The sequence below is a fragment of the Amphiprion ocellaris genome, chromosome 19 (genome assembly GCF_022539595.1).
Source record: "Amphiprion ocellaris isolate individual 3 ecotype Okinawa chromosome 19, ASM2253959v1, whole genome shotgun sequence".
Classification (NCBI taxonomy): domain Eukaryota; kingdom Metazoa; phylum Chordata; class Actinopteri; family Pomacentridae; genus Amphiprion; species Amphiprion ocellaris.
Genome location: NC_072784.1, coordinates 1,707,397 through 1,721,805, shown reverse-complemented (window position 1 = coordinate 1,721,805; position 14,409 = coordinate 1,707,397). Strand labels below are relative to the sequence as shown.

The 14,409-nt window shown below is 34.6% G+C and overlaps 1 long non-coding RNA gene across 3 annotated transcripts; it reads left to right on the top strand.

The window, feature by feature from the left end:
* Nucleotides 1-4,228: 4,228 nt before the first annotated feature.
* On the top strand, nucleotides 4,229-13,984 carry LOC118470084 (uncharacterized). 3 transcript variants are annotated; one of them, XR_008599657.1, is made up of 5 exons: nucleotides 4,229-4,335; nucleotides 5,240-6,872; nucleotides 7,303-7,377; nucleotides 7,610-7,736; nucleotides 11,187-13,984. It is a non-coding gene; the product is annotated as an uncharacterized LOC118470084 (long non-coding RNA). The 3 variants fall into 3 exon arrangements; XR_004847103.2 differs by lacking the exon at nucleotides 11,187-13,984 and having other exon boundaries at nucleotides 4,262-4,335; nucleotides 5,240-5,279; nucleotides 6,344-6,872; nucleotides 7,610-9,829; XR_008599656.1 differs by lacking the exon at nucleotides 11,187-13,984 and having other exon boundaries at nucleotides 7,610-9,829.
* The last annotated feature ends 425 nt before the right edge of the window (nucleotides 13,985-14,409 follow it).

The following is a 14,409-nucleotide window of genomic DNA, read 5'->3' as shown; positions in this document are numbered from 1 at the left end:
ACAAAAAAGAAGCTACAACGATACAAATACAGTGTTCATATTGAGAGTAAAGTCAGTGTATGGGTGTGTTTTAACATCTTAGTTGGGGAAGTTTTATACTGAAAATGTGACGTCACAAAATCCTGCGAGTACATCCAGATGTTGAACTGATGTTCCTCCTCTAGTAGGTGAAAGTGAAAACTCAGCACCTTCTGTACGTCGCTTCAATGACTCGAATGTAAGGAAAACACATTTTTGAGCGTATTTTATATAAACAGTGGCAACAGAATGGTAAAAACTGAACTTTGAAAACCTTTCTTATTTGATTTTATGCTGTACCATGCAAATATTGATGACAGCATGAGACATTATAAAACTCAGGTAGATGATTCTGTGACTTTTATCAACACGTATTTTCCTGATCGGTAGGACCTTTTTATTGTCTGTGAGTTTAGATTTTTTTTTTTTTTGAAACTAATATTTAGATTTGGACCAGCTGAACCACTTATTGAATCTGGATGATCCCATCTCTAGTTCAGCAGTTGATGAGTTACTTTAAAGTGATCAAATGATGGTGAAACTGCTGATTTGATCTGATCCAGACCTGGAGGAGAATTACACATTTTTATGCAGCAAAAAGGTTTTGGAAATACTCGACTATTTTGTGTATCCCTATACTGCTTATACCATATTACATATTGTTATTTTGCACACTTACATGACTGTTTATATGTTTTAACTGATCAACTGTATATATATATTTATCTTAAAGCTATTCCACTTAGATATTTTACGTTGCATTCACTTTTACTGCTTCTTTGTCACTTCTAGTTTAATGCTGAACTACATTTTGTCATAGTAGTATGTATATTATTAATTAAATAGTATTAATTTGGATACATTAATCTGGATTCTGATATCACATTAATAATGTTAATTTCTTTTAAATCACTTCTTCAAACCCACTTTTATAGACTCTCCTTCCAGTAAAGTTCTCTTTTATCACTTTTTTTTATCAGTTTTAAAATGTCCACAGCTTTTCGCCTCTCCAACTTCCTGATCTTCATATTTCTATCTTTTATTTTGTGTGATGTCTTCTTTTTACCAGCTTTTAATCGGCTTTCATTCTGTATATTTCTGCCATTTATGTTCTAAGCACTTTGAATCATCCTGTTGAAGGTGCTATACAAATAAACGTATTATTATTATTATTATTATTGATAATAGGGTTAAAGGGCCCATCAGCTGATCCGGTTTCCTCCTCAGGTCTTCAGGTGTCCGTTAACCCGTCCAGCGGCGTGCACGTGTCGGGAGCGCGCGTCGCAGTTCACCCCACCGTAGAAACCAACGAGTCGGCCCCGCGCGCGCTTACCGTCCCGATTAACGGCCGTGAAGTTTTCCTCCGCGCGACCTCCCGCCGCGGATCGACGCGAATTAAAATCCTCTCGGGCGCGGACGGACCGTCTGTCCGGTACCGGCGGCGGTTACGGGTGAAAAAATCGTTCACTGTTTCGATGCTCGGGCTCCGGCTGGTTTTATTTATTTATTTCCGTGGCCGTTTCAGGGCCTCCGTGGAGCCGAGTTTGGGTCGTTAAAACCGGCTCTGAAACGGCCGGTTGGACGCAAACACGTTAACCGACAGACATAAATTAATAGTGACGGTTAGTAAACTGACGGTTAATAATCTGACGGTTAGTTAGCAGCCGCGGGTTTAACGTCCGTTAGTCATGAAACCAGAATATCCGAATTAAAGTGACCAATTTTATAAAAGTTACATATTTTTTTAGCTAAAATGAATTTATTAAGATTTATTTATCTATATATTGGGCGTATTTATTAATGAGGAGACAAGAAGGAGCGTTTAAAGGGTAGGAACAAGTCATGTCAAAACAAAAGCTAGGCTAATCTGTTAGCATACGTTAAGTTAAATTGTTTTGCGGGTTTTTTTTGTTTTAACCCAACAGTTTTTTATCATATTTCATTCTATTCCTCTGTCTCCTCCTCAGCTGGCCTCTCAGCTGGAGGCCGCGGCTTCCCCTCCCGGCAGGCCCGGCTGTAGCGCCCCCTGAAGGCCGCTGGGTGGCGCTGGTGTCCCGGACAGGAGGACGGTTAGCTGGATTTGCTGTGGAGCTATTTTTACTTTACAACCTCCAACCGCAAACAGAATAAAACAACAAACAGCCTGAGTGGTTTAAGGCTTCCTTAAAGAAAGTTAAACAACAAGTAAAGCATTAAAACGAACAGAAGGTTATTTAAGGCTGTTTTCTGTTATTTTTATTCTTAATAAATGCACTAAGATAAGTAGGAGGTTGACTTTACAATACACTGTAAAAAATGTTATTTTTACAGTAAAGTTCCAGCAGCTGTGGTTGTCAGGACATTTTCTTCATTTACAATAAAGAAATGCATTAATTCTGTTGATTTTACGGTTAAAAAATATTCAAGCATATGTGCGTTATTAACACAAAAGTACATCAGTTTGACCGCTACAAACAATATCAGCACAACAATATGTACATCTGTGAAAAAGTATATTAGTTTTAGAAAGAAATGTAAAAATTACAGTATTGATTTGCATTTTGCCATTAAATAATTGCACAAGAGTAGAGAAATGAAAAAAATTTAAAATACAGTTTTCTCTGGATGACTTTATATACGGTGATTCAGTGTCATATAAACAATATCAAGCTGTTTCAGAGTTACTACTGTCATGGTTTGACAGTTTTTAAAATTTACAGTTGTTTTTATTGTGTCACAGTTTAACCCTGTAAGACCCAAATATAGAAAAAAATTAGCAAAAAAAACCCCAAAAAATATAAATAACAATATATACACCTAAATATAGGAACAAATTTTATTTTTATATATATGTATATATATATATATATATATATATATATATATATATATATATATATATATATATATATATAACAAATATAGGGGAAAAATGCAAATACCAATAATAATATATAAACCCCAAAAAATTGAAATAATAATAATATATAAATCTAAATATAGCAGAAAATGGGCAAAAAAATAAAATAGATATAGGAAAAAATATATAAACTATATATATATATATATACACACACACACATATATATATACACACACACACATATATATATACACACATATGTCTATATATAAATGGGAAAAATAAAACTAAAGTTTATTACAAAAACTTACAAAGCTTAAAACCATTTTTTCTAATCGTTTCTTACTTTTATTTTCCATAATGTTGTTGCAGCTCTCCTGCTTCGTTTTTACTCTAAATACAGGCGACAGACGGCTCACATTTTCTCATGTTTTCTTTCTGTTTTCTATCTGTTTCTTTCTGTTTTCTGTCTGTTTCTTTCTGTTTTCTGTCTGTTTCTTTCTGTTTTCTGTCTGTTTCTTTCTGTTTTCTATCTGTTTCTTTCTGTTTTCTGTCTGTTTCTTTCTGTTTTCTGTCTGTTTCTTTCTGTTTTCTGTCTGTTTCTTTCTGTTTTCTGTCTGTTTCTTTCTGTTTTCTGTCTGTTATTCTTTGTGTTTCTGTCTGTGTTTCTGTCTGTTATTCTGTCTGTTTTCTGTCTGTTATTCTGTCTGTGTTTGTGTCTGTTATTCTGTCTGTTTCTTTCTGTTTTCTGTCTGTTATTCTTTGTGTTTCTGTCTGTGTTTCTGTCTGTTATTCTGTCTGTTTTCTGTCTGTTATTCTGTCTGTGTTTGTGTCTGTTATTCTGTCTGTTTCTTTCTGTTTTCTGTCTGTTATTCTTTGTGTTTCTGTCTGTGTTTCTGTCTGTTATTCTGTCTGTTTTCTGTCTGTTATTCTGTCTGTGTTTGTGTCTGTTATTCTGTCTGTTTCTTTCTGTTTTCTGTCTGTTATTCTTTGTGTTTCTGTCTGTGTTTCTGTCTGTTATTCTGTCTGTTTTCTGTCTGTTATTCTGTCTGTGTTTGTGTCTGTTATTCTGTCTGTTTCTTTCTGTTTTCTGTCTGTTATTCTTTGTGTTTCTGTCTGTGTTTCTGTCTGTTATTCTGTCTGTTTTCTGTCTGTTATTCTGTCTGTGTTTGTGTCTGTTATTCTGTCTGTTTCTTTCTGTTTTCTTTCAGTTTCTTTCCTGGTCCTCTGATCAACCCCACCTCCTCCTGAAGCAGCTCTGGTTCTCCGCCTCCTGACCACTGGAATATCACTGTAACCAGTGAGTCTGATTCACAAACGGTTAAATCCACCCCTCCCTTCTTCCTCTTCCTCTTCTTTTTTTAAATCCGATCCTCCAATCCTCAGAGGCTGGAATGAAAACACGCTGCAGGATCCGGACTGACTGGACGACCAGATCCATTCTGCAATCAAGTGGATTCAGAACAAAACAGCAGGTTTCTGTTTGTTGAACTTTTAATGTATTTTACCGGATCAAACTAATTGATTTTTTTTCTTTCTGATCAGTAACCATTAACAGTGTAACATTTACATTTTGAGAAATGTTATTCCTCTGCTCCACAACAATGCAGGTAGAAATGATTTTCCGTCCGCTAATAGATTAAGATTTGAAACTTTCAAACCATACAATCGTCTAATTAAATCTGATTATGATAGGTTTATATCTTAAATGACTGCACTAATTCACTACTGAGCACTTTGCCCTGTGGGAGGAGCTCACATGGTTTTTGAAATGGAAAGTTAATTTACAGAAAGTGAAGATTTCCTTCTGCATAGAGCTTCTTGTTAAGATGTTCCTAATGTTTAAATACTTTGGATCAGCTTTGGAAGAGAAATCCTGCAGCTGTACAACACACAGGTGTACATATTTTAAATATTGTCTTTTGATGTGTAAAGTTCTGTGAATGAGTCAGGATGAATTTAAACTTTTTCTTGGAAGTTTTTGCTTTTCCTATTTGTGACACGCTGACAGTAAACTGATCAGCTGATGAAGTTTTTTGAGGATTTATTTGCATTATAATATAATCAAACACATCATTTACAGCAAACTAATTTAAATTTGCTGTTAACTTTTGTGGAAACTTCTTTTCAGGGGTTTCAGACATAATGTCCTCTTATGCACAAATGGATTTTGTTGAATTTTTCATGTGAGATTAATATAATTTCCTCAAACTTACCATCTGAAATCTTTGCCAGAATTGCAAACTTTCAGTGACTTTGTGGTATTTTCCTTTCTGCAGGCCTTTTCTAAACCCATTTCAAAAGCACACATTTAGTCATTAATCCATCTGAATGAAAGCAGATTTTTCTCTAAAACATGTTTGACTTGTTGTCTTTCAGCAGCACATCCTGTTTCCATCATAGACCCGCCTGTAATCAGGTACGTTAGTTTGTTTTAACCATTAAAAAAAATTTAGAGTTAACTTCCAAACTTTCTATAAATGTTTGGAAACTCGACTCTCCAAAACAGCTCCTGAAAACTCTCCATCAGTTTGAAATGGTTTTAACTTTGCAACGATCACTGAAGATTTTGCTTGCTATAGAAGTAGTTGGTTAAATATTCATCCTTTAGATCTTTTTTGTAGAATTTCAATAATAAGAAACACTTTGACCAAAGCCTGATTTATTTAGTACGACTGGAGAGTTAGGGATGAAAAAAATCAACAAATAGATGTAAAGTTTCAGGTTCTTGCAGAGAAAATGTTGGACATAAAGTCTGTGTTTATGCAAATTTAAAAAGGCTGCATGTCAGGAAAAAAAAACACATATTAAAGTAAAATGTGAACCTGTGAGTGTTGAAACATTTTCAGTTCAAATTAATCAAATTTAAACCCCCAACTGCACCTAATCTAAAGAACACATGTAAGATATGAAGGACCGTTTGATTCTACATGAAACGTTTAAACACAAACACTCGTTCTTTAGCTGCAGTTATTTATTTACTTTTATTTTCTGAGATTGTCTTGAACTGATTGTTGTATAAAAATAACAACTTCAGCATAAAGTTTGAGCTCAGTGAAAGAAAAGAGCAAGTGGACATTTAGTTTTGGTTGTTCGATTGAATCTTTTCAGTCATTTTTGAGGTTTAACTTTATGATTTTACTCCTTTTTTGTGTAAAACAATCCAAACATCCGAGTCGAGTATAATAGATTTTGAACATGATTTTACATATTTCCGTTAAGATCAGCATTTGAAACGGTTGTGACCATCAACTGAAGACCAAAATACATTTAATTTTGTCAGAAAATAATACATTTTTGGAAGTTAACCATGAATACCTTATTTATTATGTGTCATTTATTTATGATGTATTTTGTTAATATCATGTGTTCTGTTTTATTGTGTTGCAGTGCAGCTCGATGTCTTGCCTTGTCTAAGACAAATGTCTCCCATGGGAGACAAATAAAGTGAACTTTGAACTAAACATGCATCCTCTCTTCCAGGAACATCTGTCCTCGTTCCTCAGTGTGAAAAAAGCTCCCTGTTGGTCAACCTTTATCACAGTAAAACTAAAGTCTCACTTCACTCAAACATGCATTTTCCAGACTTATCTCTGGTTTTAGAGGTGCTTTATGCAGGATTTACTTTTACATTTCATCCACTAATTGGAGGAAAGTCTTTGTCATTTGAAATTAACACGTTTAAGGATTGTTAACTTTTTCTCTTTTGCTTTTTTGTTCTAAAAAAGCTCAGAACATACATATGACATACTGCTGGATCCAGTTTTTTCACAAAATACCAAAAGAAGACCGTAAATAAGTACATTAATCCCCCTGAAAAGAAGACATCTTTACAGCCTAAACTCTGGAACAAACTGATCCTTTCTTGCATCTAATTCTTGCTTCTTGTTTTTGTTTTGTCTTAGTGGCCTTTTTGGATGACTTTCCAACTTTATTCCCAGTAGAACACAGTGAAGATGAGAGGCCACACGTGTGAACAACACAAATAAAACCACAACAATCTTCTGTGATAGTAAGTGATCTGGATTCCTGCAGTATTTTTAACTTTATTAGAAAGGATTGAATTGAAACATGACAGAATGAGTTGAGGCCAGTTTTATAATGTTACTGTAACATTCATTTCAGTAGAGAGTGGAGCAGTTCCTTCTACTTTTTGTGTCTTTCACTGGCATAATAGTTATTTTAAGTTATTTTAATTTATATTGAGCTGATATAGTCTGAGAAGGCTTTGCTTTTTTGTTCTCATAAAGCTCAGAACATATAACATACTCCTGGATCCAGTTCTCTCACAAAATACCTGCATGCATTTTACTCTATGTGAAGAAGAGGACCAGAAATAAGCACAACAATCCGCCAAAGATGACGTCTTTACAGCCAAAACTCTGCAACAAATTCATCCTTTCTTGCATCTAATTTTTCCTTCTTGTTTTTGTTTCACCTAGTGGCCTTTTTTCCAGTAGAACACAGCAGTGAGGAGTAAACAACACAAATAAAACCACAATAATCCACCATGATCAGTAAGTGAAATAGATTCCTGCAGTATTTTTTATTTTGTTAGGAAGAATTGAATTGAAACATGACATAATGAGTTGAGGCTTGTTTTATAATGTTACTGTAACGTTCATTTCAGTAGAGAATGAAGCATTTCCTTCTACTTTTCTGTGCTATTTAAACTGATATTGAACTGATGTAGTCTTAGAAGGCTTTATCACAGTCAGTAAATGTGTATTTGGTTCCCTCTCCATGCAGATGTTGGCCAGCCAGAAAGCTGAAGGAGTCTGGAACCTTCACAAACCCTGGTTTAAGATCTTAACTGAACGTCTGTTGACTATCTTTCCTGAACAAACCACAGAAGGGACATGAAAACTGTGAAAACGTGAGTAGAAAGTGATGTAAGGTGTCCAACAGCTGATGAAACAGCGTCTTCTCCAGGTCTATTTAGTAGGAACTCTGGAGCTTCCATCCCAGCAGGTGAATGTACTGGTTTGAATTCTCATTTTGTCTGAACACTTTAAAATTATGTTTAGTAACAGTTAAATATGACTTAAAAAGACACAAAACTAACAACAGAGTAGCTGATGTCAAGTGACAAAAAAGTGTGATCAAAGTTTAAATAAGTTAAAATACATCAGATTTAGGGAGTGTTTGTGGACGTCACCTGCTACCAAACAGCAGTGGTGGACAGTAAGCTGCATTAAGTCCAGTTTGAAGGTATTTACAAACTACTTTACTGATTATTTTCAGCTCTTTTAGACTTCTTAAATACTTTTCAGGGGAGGATTTTGTACTTTTTACTCCACTGTATTTATTTTCTGTCAACAAATAAGTTGTGACGTACAGTATTATAAACTAAATAGATAACATCAGTCCTCTTATGCTTATACAGTAATGCATCGAAAAATTCTAATTATGTTCTAATAATAACTATGATGAGTTAAAAAAAAAAAAACTTCCAGATTTACATGTTGAGGCTGTTAGATACGACTTCCAGCTGCCTGTTACAGCAGCTTCTACTCAGTTTCAAGTATTTTCCACTTTTTTTTGTTATTTCTGTGTTTTTTAAATACTTTCTTTTCTACTTTTTTGGTCCGTTATCCAACCATGAAGACTAAAGTTCACTCTGGTCTTTGTCAATTCGTTTGTGTAAATATTCTTAAACTTTGTGTTGTTAGTATCCTTGTGTGTATTTTGTCTTATATTGCATAAATAGTGTATTTATCTGATGTCTTTAATTTATAGATGTGTTCTCTTGATTTTTCTTAATGCTTTTGCTGCTGCGACGCCACAGATTTCCCCTTGTGGGACTAATAAAGGATATTCTATTCTATTCTGTTCTATTCTATTCTATTCTATTCTATTCTGTTCTATTCTATTCTATTCTATTCTATTCTGTTCTAGCTGCACAACGGGTCACACAACTTCATGTTCTGGATTGTAAAAGTTACAAACAGCTGATAGTCTTTTTCAGCTTGTTCACTTTGGATCCTTTCAGTATATTTCAATACATGAGAGGTTTTACTGAAGTACCATAATGAATGCAGAACTTTCTACTTTGTGTTGCTATTTTTTGTAAAAGTTCTGAGTATTTTCTCCACCACTGATCTATTAACCTTTGGCTTAGAAATAAACCTTTAAGAAGTGTTGTTCTTTAAAGAGTTGAAGAATCTTTATTGTCATTATGAGATTAGTTTTCTCCAGTCACATGATGACATTTTGTTGGTAATACCGGCTTAAAAGTCAACATTAAAAGACATGGACAGTAGAACATACAGTGCATTAAAAAATAGTAGAAATACATGAAAAATAAGAAAATATAAATGTAACAGAATGATTTAAGTGCAGCTGTGCAAGGTGCATTTTTTTTTTGTTGTTGAAAATTAATGTTTACTTTGCTGATGATTAAGTAAATTTAATTTTAAACTTCCTTAAAGGAAACATATTAGTGTAAAAGTTGTGTTTAAAGATGCAGACATTTTATTAGCAGGTGTTGGACGTGAAATTGTCTCTCTTCACTGATTCTTGTTGGTTTATCTTTGTCTAGTTTCCACTTCAAGGAACAGATCTGTCTAAATGGTGTGTTTTAGTACGATTTGAATGCAAACTGAATCTCAGTACGAATACATGAGAGGTTTTACTGAAGTAACTTAATGAATGCAGAACTTTGTACTTTCTGTTGCTATTTTTGTAAAAATAAAAGTTCTGAATGCTTCCTCCACCCCTGCTAAATTAATATTTGTCTTAGGAATAAACTTTTAAGAAATGTTGTTCTTTTAGTCTTGCTTATAACTAAGTAAAGTTTATTTTTTAAACCTACTTAACCCTCGTGTCGTCCTGCGGGTCAAAATTGACCTGTTTTAAAGTTTGAAAATGTGGAGAAAAAAATATATTTTCACAGTGAAACTTCTGATGTCCACATTTTCAACATTTTTGGGAAATCTTTGAACATTTTTTGGTGGAAAAAAAGAAATGTTAAAAATGTTTCTGAAGAACATTCACATAAAAATCAACCAAAATCCAGCAAAATTCTCTGGATTTTGGTTGATTTTTTGTGAATGTTCTGAAAGAAAATATTAGAAGTTTTACTGATATATATGGAATCACTTTAGATATTTTTAGTTTTTATTTTTTAAATATTTTTACTCATTTTTTTGAAAAATATTTACAAGAATTTTCTTGCCAATTTTGGGGGATTTTTTTCTGAATAAAACTTTTAAGGGAAACTTTTAAGGAATTATTGGAATTTTCTTCCTGAAGGTTTTGCAAATTTTCAGAAATTTGGGGATTTTTTTTGCAGAATTTTTGGATTTTTTTCAGACAAGGAAACTATATTTTTTGGTGCCTGTAAATGAAGACAACAGGAGGGTTAAAGGAAACACATTAGTCTAAAAGTTGTGTTTAAAGATGCAGATATTTTATTGGCAGGTGTTTATGTGAAACCACATCTCCTGTTGGTTTATATTTGTCTAGTTTTCACTTCAAGGAATGGATGTGTCTAAACAGAGTATTCTAGTACGATGAGAATACAAACCAGACAGTTCCACTACATTATCTACACACACAGCCTAATCATTAATGCTCTAAATACTGGAACTTCCATGTTTACATGTTGAGGCTGTTTAGCTGCACAACCGGTCACACAACTGAATTTTCTGGATTGTAAAAGTTCCAAACAGCCGAGGCTCAGGAGGCCGGAGGTCAAAGCAACTAGAAATGTACGTCTGAGGTCATGCTATAGGAGAGAGAGAGAGGAAGAAATAATTGGAAAGAGAAGGTAAAATGAAGAGCAGCAACGTACAGGCTGAACCAGTCTGTCTGCTGATGGTGGCTCTCATTAGTCCAGCAGCAGCAGCAGCAGAAATCCTGCAGCAAATCATTTGAATTCACTCAATCAAAATGTTTAGAGCTGCAGACAGGAAGAGCCTCGCATGACTGACATACATATCGTTCTCTTTTAACTTCTGACACGGTGAGAGACGAAGATCTGAGAGTTTAGCTGCTGCTGGTGAGCAAATAAACGAGTCCAACAGCAGAAATGAAGCCATACCTGTGATGAACATGACCCAGAATTAGAATCTTTTAAGTACTTTCTTCAGGTTAAAGGACATGAATGGCAGCATTTTAAGTCTTAACACTGCAAAAAACATGTTTATCTGTGATTATGTCTTGGAAATGGAAATCTATTGTCAAATGTTCCTGTTCAGCTCTAAGAAAACTGATGCATGGACCTCATTATTTGGGTTTTGAACGAGGTCTTTTCTCTTCTGCCTGAGCATCATTACAGTCCAGGCCGTCTAATGAGGACCTCTCCGTCTGTTTGTTTCTGCAGGAAGTCATTGAAGATGCACGAGATGTTTTCTACCTGGAGGAGGAATCAGAACAGAGGCTGGTCTTCTGGGTGACGGAGATGCCCTCAGAACCTGTAGAAGCAGCTGTTGTTTGTTTTCTAAATGACTTTGGATCTTTTTTTTCTGTCAGATAAAACAATAATGTCCTTACTTTTTTCCCCTTTTAGTGCCAGGCGCTGACTCTTCAATCTCACCGGGAGATTCTGGATTCAATTTGGAATTTAACTCCTACCTGCAATGTTCCCTGTAATTTTTCAGTCTGAGTGTGAGCAAACACACAAACTCCCTGAGCGTTCCTTGGACCACTGTGAGCAACATCAGACGTGTGCACTGTGGTCACACCAGCATCACATCCATTCAAGTTACATGGTTCATTAAAAGAATCAAATTACAGCATTTACATTTCTGTTAAAACACTTTGACAACAGGAGCCAGTTGAAGGCTGCAGTGATTTTAGTGACACTACAATGTATAAGAGTGAAGTTATTGAATATTTGTCTCTCTTTACTGTTGCAGCGGTTTTGCAAATTGCAGACGGACCCTGTTCATTCCATAGACACCAATGTTATTCCTGTAGCTTGAAAGACAGCTACTTTTGATAAAACTGGGCTTGTAGCACATTGTCTGCCTTGCAACAATGGGAAAGAGGCACCGTTTATGTTTTGACAACCTATATCTAATGAGTTATTGATGCTGGAAGTCTGAATCTGTGAATATCTTTCCAACTTTACTGAACTTGGGGCCACTACCACCTAAGGAGTGATATATTTAATTTTGAAAAAAGCATTTAGCCATACTTAAAGCTTTAAGTGCTTTATTAACACGGAACTAAAAATTTTGTATTGTTTTATTATCACAGGTTCTGTCTGAAAAGAGGTGGCATCATTTTAAACAGTGAAATCAAACTAACAAAATGTAACAACCAACCAGTGAGCAATACTGGATTCTGCAAAAACATAAACAACTTTTTTTAAAATCTAAATCTTATCTTAACACAGTTAATGTATTAACTTATTTTTGTGTGTATGCATGTATTTATTGATTTATTTAGTACTGTTAACATATCAGAGTTCTGAGTGAATTTTTCTTAAGATAGGCAAAGGCCATTTATTGATTACATATAGGCTGTTAAATGTTTATTAAAAACTAAAAAGCATTTAAAAAAAACAACTTAGGCATTTATTGAGTCTCTAAAATACTGTAGAGTACAGACCACATCAGCATGATTATAAGCATCCTCTGGTAAATGAACAACCAGATACTGATGTCTCTCACCATATGGACTTCAGGAGATGATTAGATGATGATAAACTGTGACCTACTGGTTGGGTTCTCTCTGTTCTCATGTTTCTTACATGTTTGTCCCCTGACAGCCGGGTCCTAATGTTTTTTGAGCAACACACCATACTATGACGTTTTTACAATGATGGTTCTACTATGGAACCAGTTTGACATGTTCAGGTGTTCTTTGTGTGAAAACTTAGAGATTTCAGGGATCAGAAGGTGGTTTTCAACTTTCTTTGTTAACTTTCTGCTTCAACTTTAAACTAAATTTCCTTGACTAAGCCAGCCCTCTGGACTTCCAGGAAGCTGTGTTCCTATTGGCTGTCCAGGTGGCTGCTTGGTGTTATCAGGAACACCTGAGCAGCTCAGTGTCTTCCTGCTTTATTTAGCTGCAGACAAACATTTCCTCTGCTTCTCTTCACCAGTGAACTGGGTTTGGTTCCGTTGCTTCAGTTTGTTCTTTAGGCGTTGGCTTGCAGCTTCCAGCAGTAAAATCGTCTTTAATGTGTTTCTTGGTGTGTTTTAGGGCTTTGTACTGGATAGTTGTCTTGGTAAATGTGGTTCTTTAGCCACAGTTAGCACATGGTGATAATGTTTGCAGTGATTAATGGATTTGGTGCAGCTGAGTTGTGTCTTTATCTTGGCTGTAGTGAGTCTTCAGAGGTTTCTGGTCAGACACATTCTGTATTCTTGTTTGAGAACCAGCGTTGGTTGTCCAGAAGGTAAGAGTTCCTGTCCTGATTCTCTGTTCTCAGAGGTTCTCTGGTAGGCTGCAGGAGACTTTAGCGTTTGGGTTGTGCTAGTTTGGTTTTTGTATGGTTTCATTTGGACGACTATCTTGAGGCCCCTCCATGTGGTTTAGTGAGGTTTTCTGGAACAGTTCTACAAAGCAACCTGCAGCAGAAGAGACTTTGAGAGTTTTTAGGAAGTTCTGGAGACCAGACTTTAGAGCAGCAGAAACATTTGTCAGCAGTTTGAGCAGGAGAAGGTGAGCTTCAGAGTAGAAATGAGACAGAAACCTTCTTGACCCGTGTGGTGAGGTCCTGTACCAAGAGTTTGAGCAGGTTGTTTAGAGTCTGTAGTTCTTTGGTCTGAAAGCACAAGAAGAGTCGACTCATTAAAGGAGAAAACAGGAGATATTGTTGGTTCTTCTGTCGCTCTGCAGTTTCCTTAGACTGAATATCAAGTTTATATTTTAAATGATTTCCCATGTGAGCCCAAGAAGACTTCAATAAACTCCCTCCATCCCCTGGACACAACATATTTTATTACCATATTAAATCTTTTTTTCCTTTAATGTGTTTGAGTTTTAATCATAGTTTTAGCATAGTTTTTTCTCTTTGCTTGTTTAGTTTTGTCATCTGTGTAAAAGGTGCTAAACAAATAAAGTTGAATTGATAAACTGAATAATTGACTAACTCATGATTGTGACAACAGAAGTATTTTCATTGTGATTTAAGGGTTTATTTCATTTTTAAGGTTGGGGTTAAAATCTTGACAGAAAAAGAAGATTAATGAAATAAACTACATAACAAAAAGCAATTAAATCGAAGGAAAAAAAATTAATACAATAAAACTTTTGAAAAGATTTAAGAAATTTAAGATGTAATTTTCTAATTAAACATTTAATTATTTAATATAATGTTTTGTCTTTTTAAAGGTTTAATAATCTAATTAAATGTTTTGCATTTTTAAAAATGTTTAATATTCTTCTTGTTTAATTGTATTTTTTTAAATGTTTAATTATGGAAAATATTTCATCTGTAATTTTTAAGATTTGTATTTTAAAAATTTTATTTAATTTCATAATGACATGTATTGTATCTTGTTGAATTATCTCATGCGATATTTTGTTTAATATAATTTAATTGTATTTAATGTTTAACTCTATTAAACAGACAAAATATCGCATGAGATAAT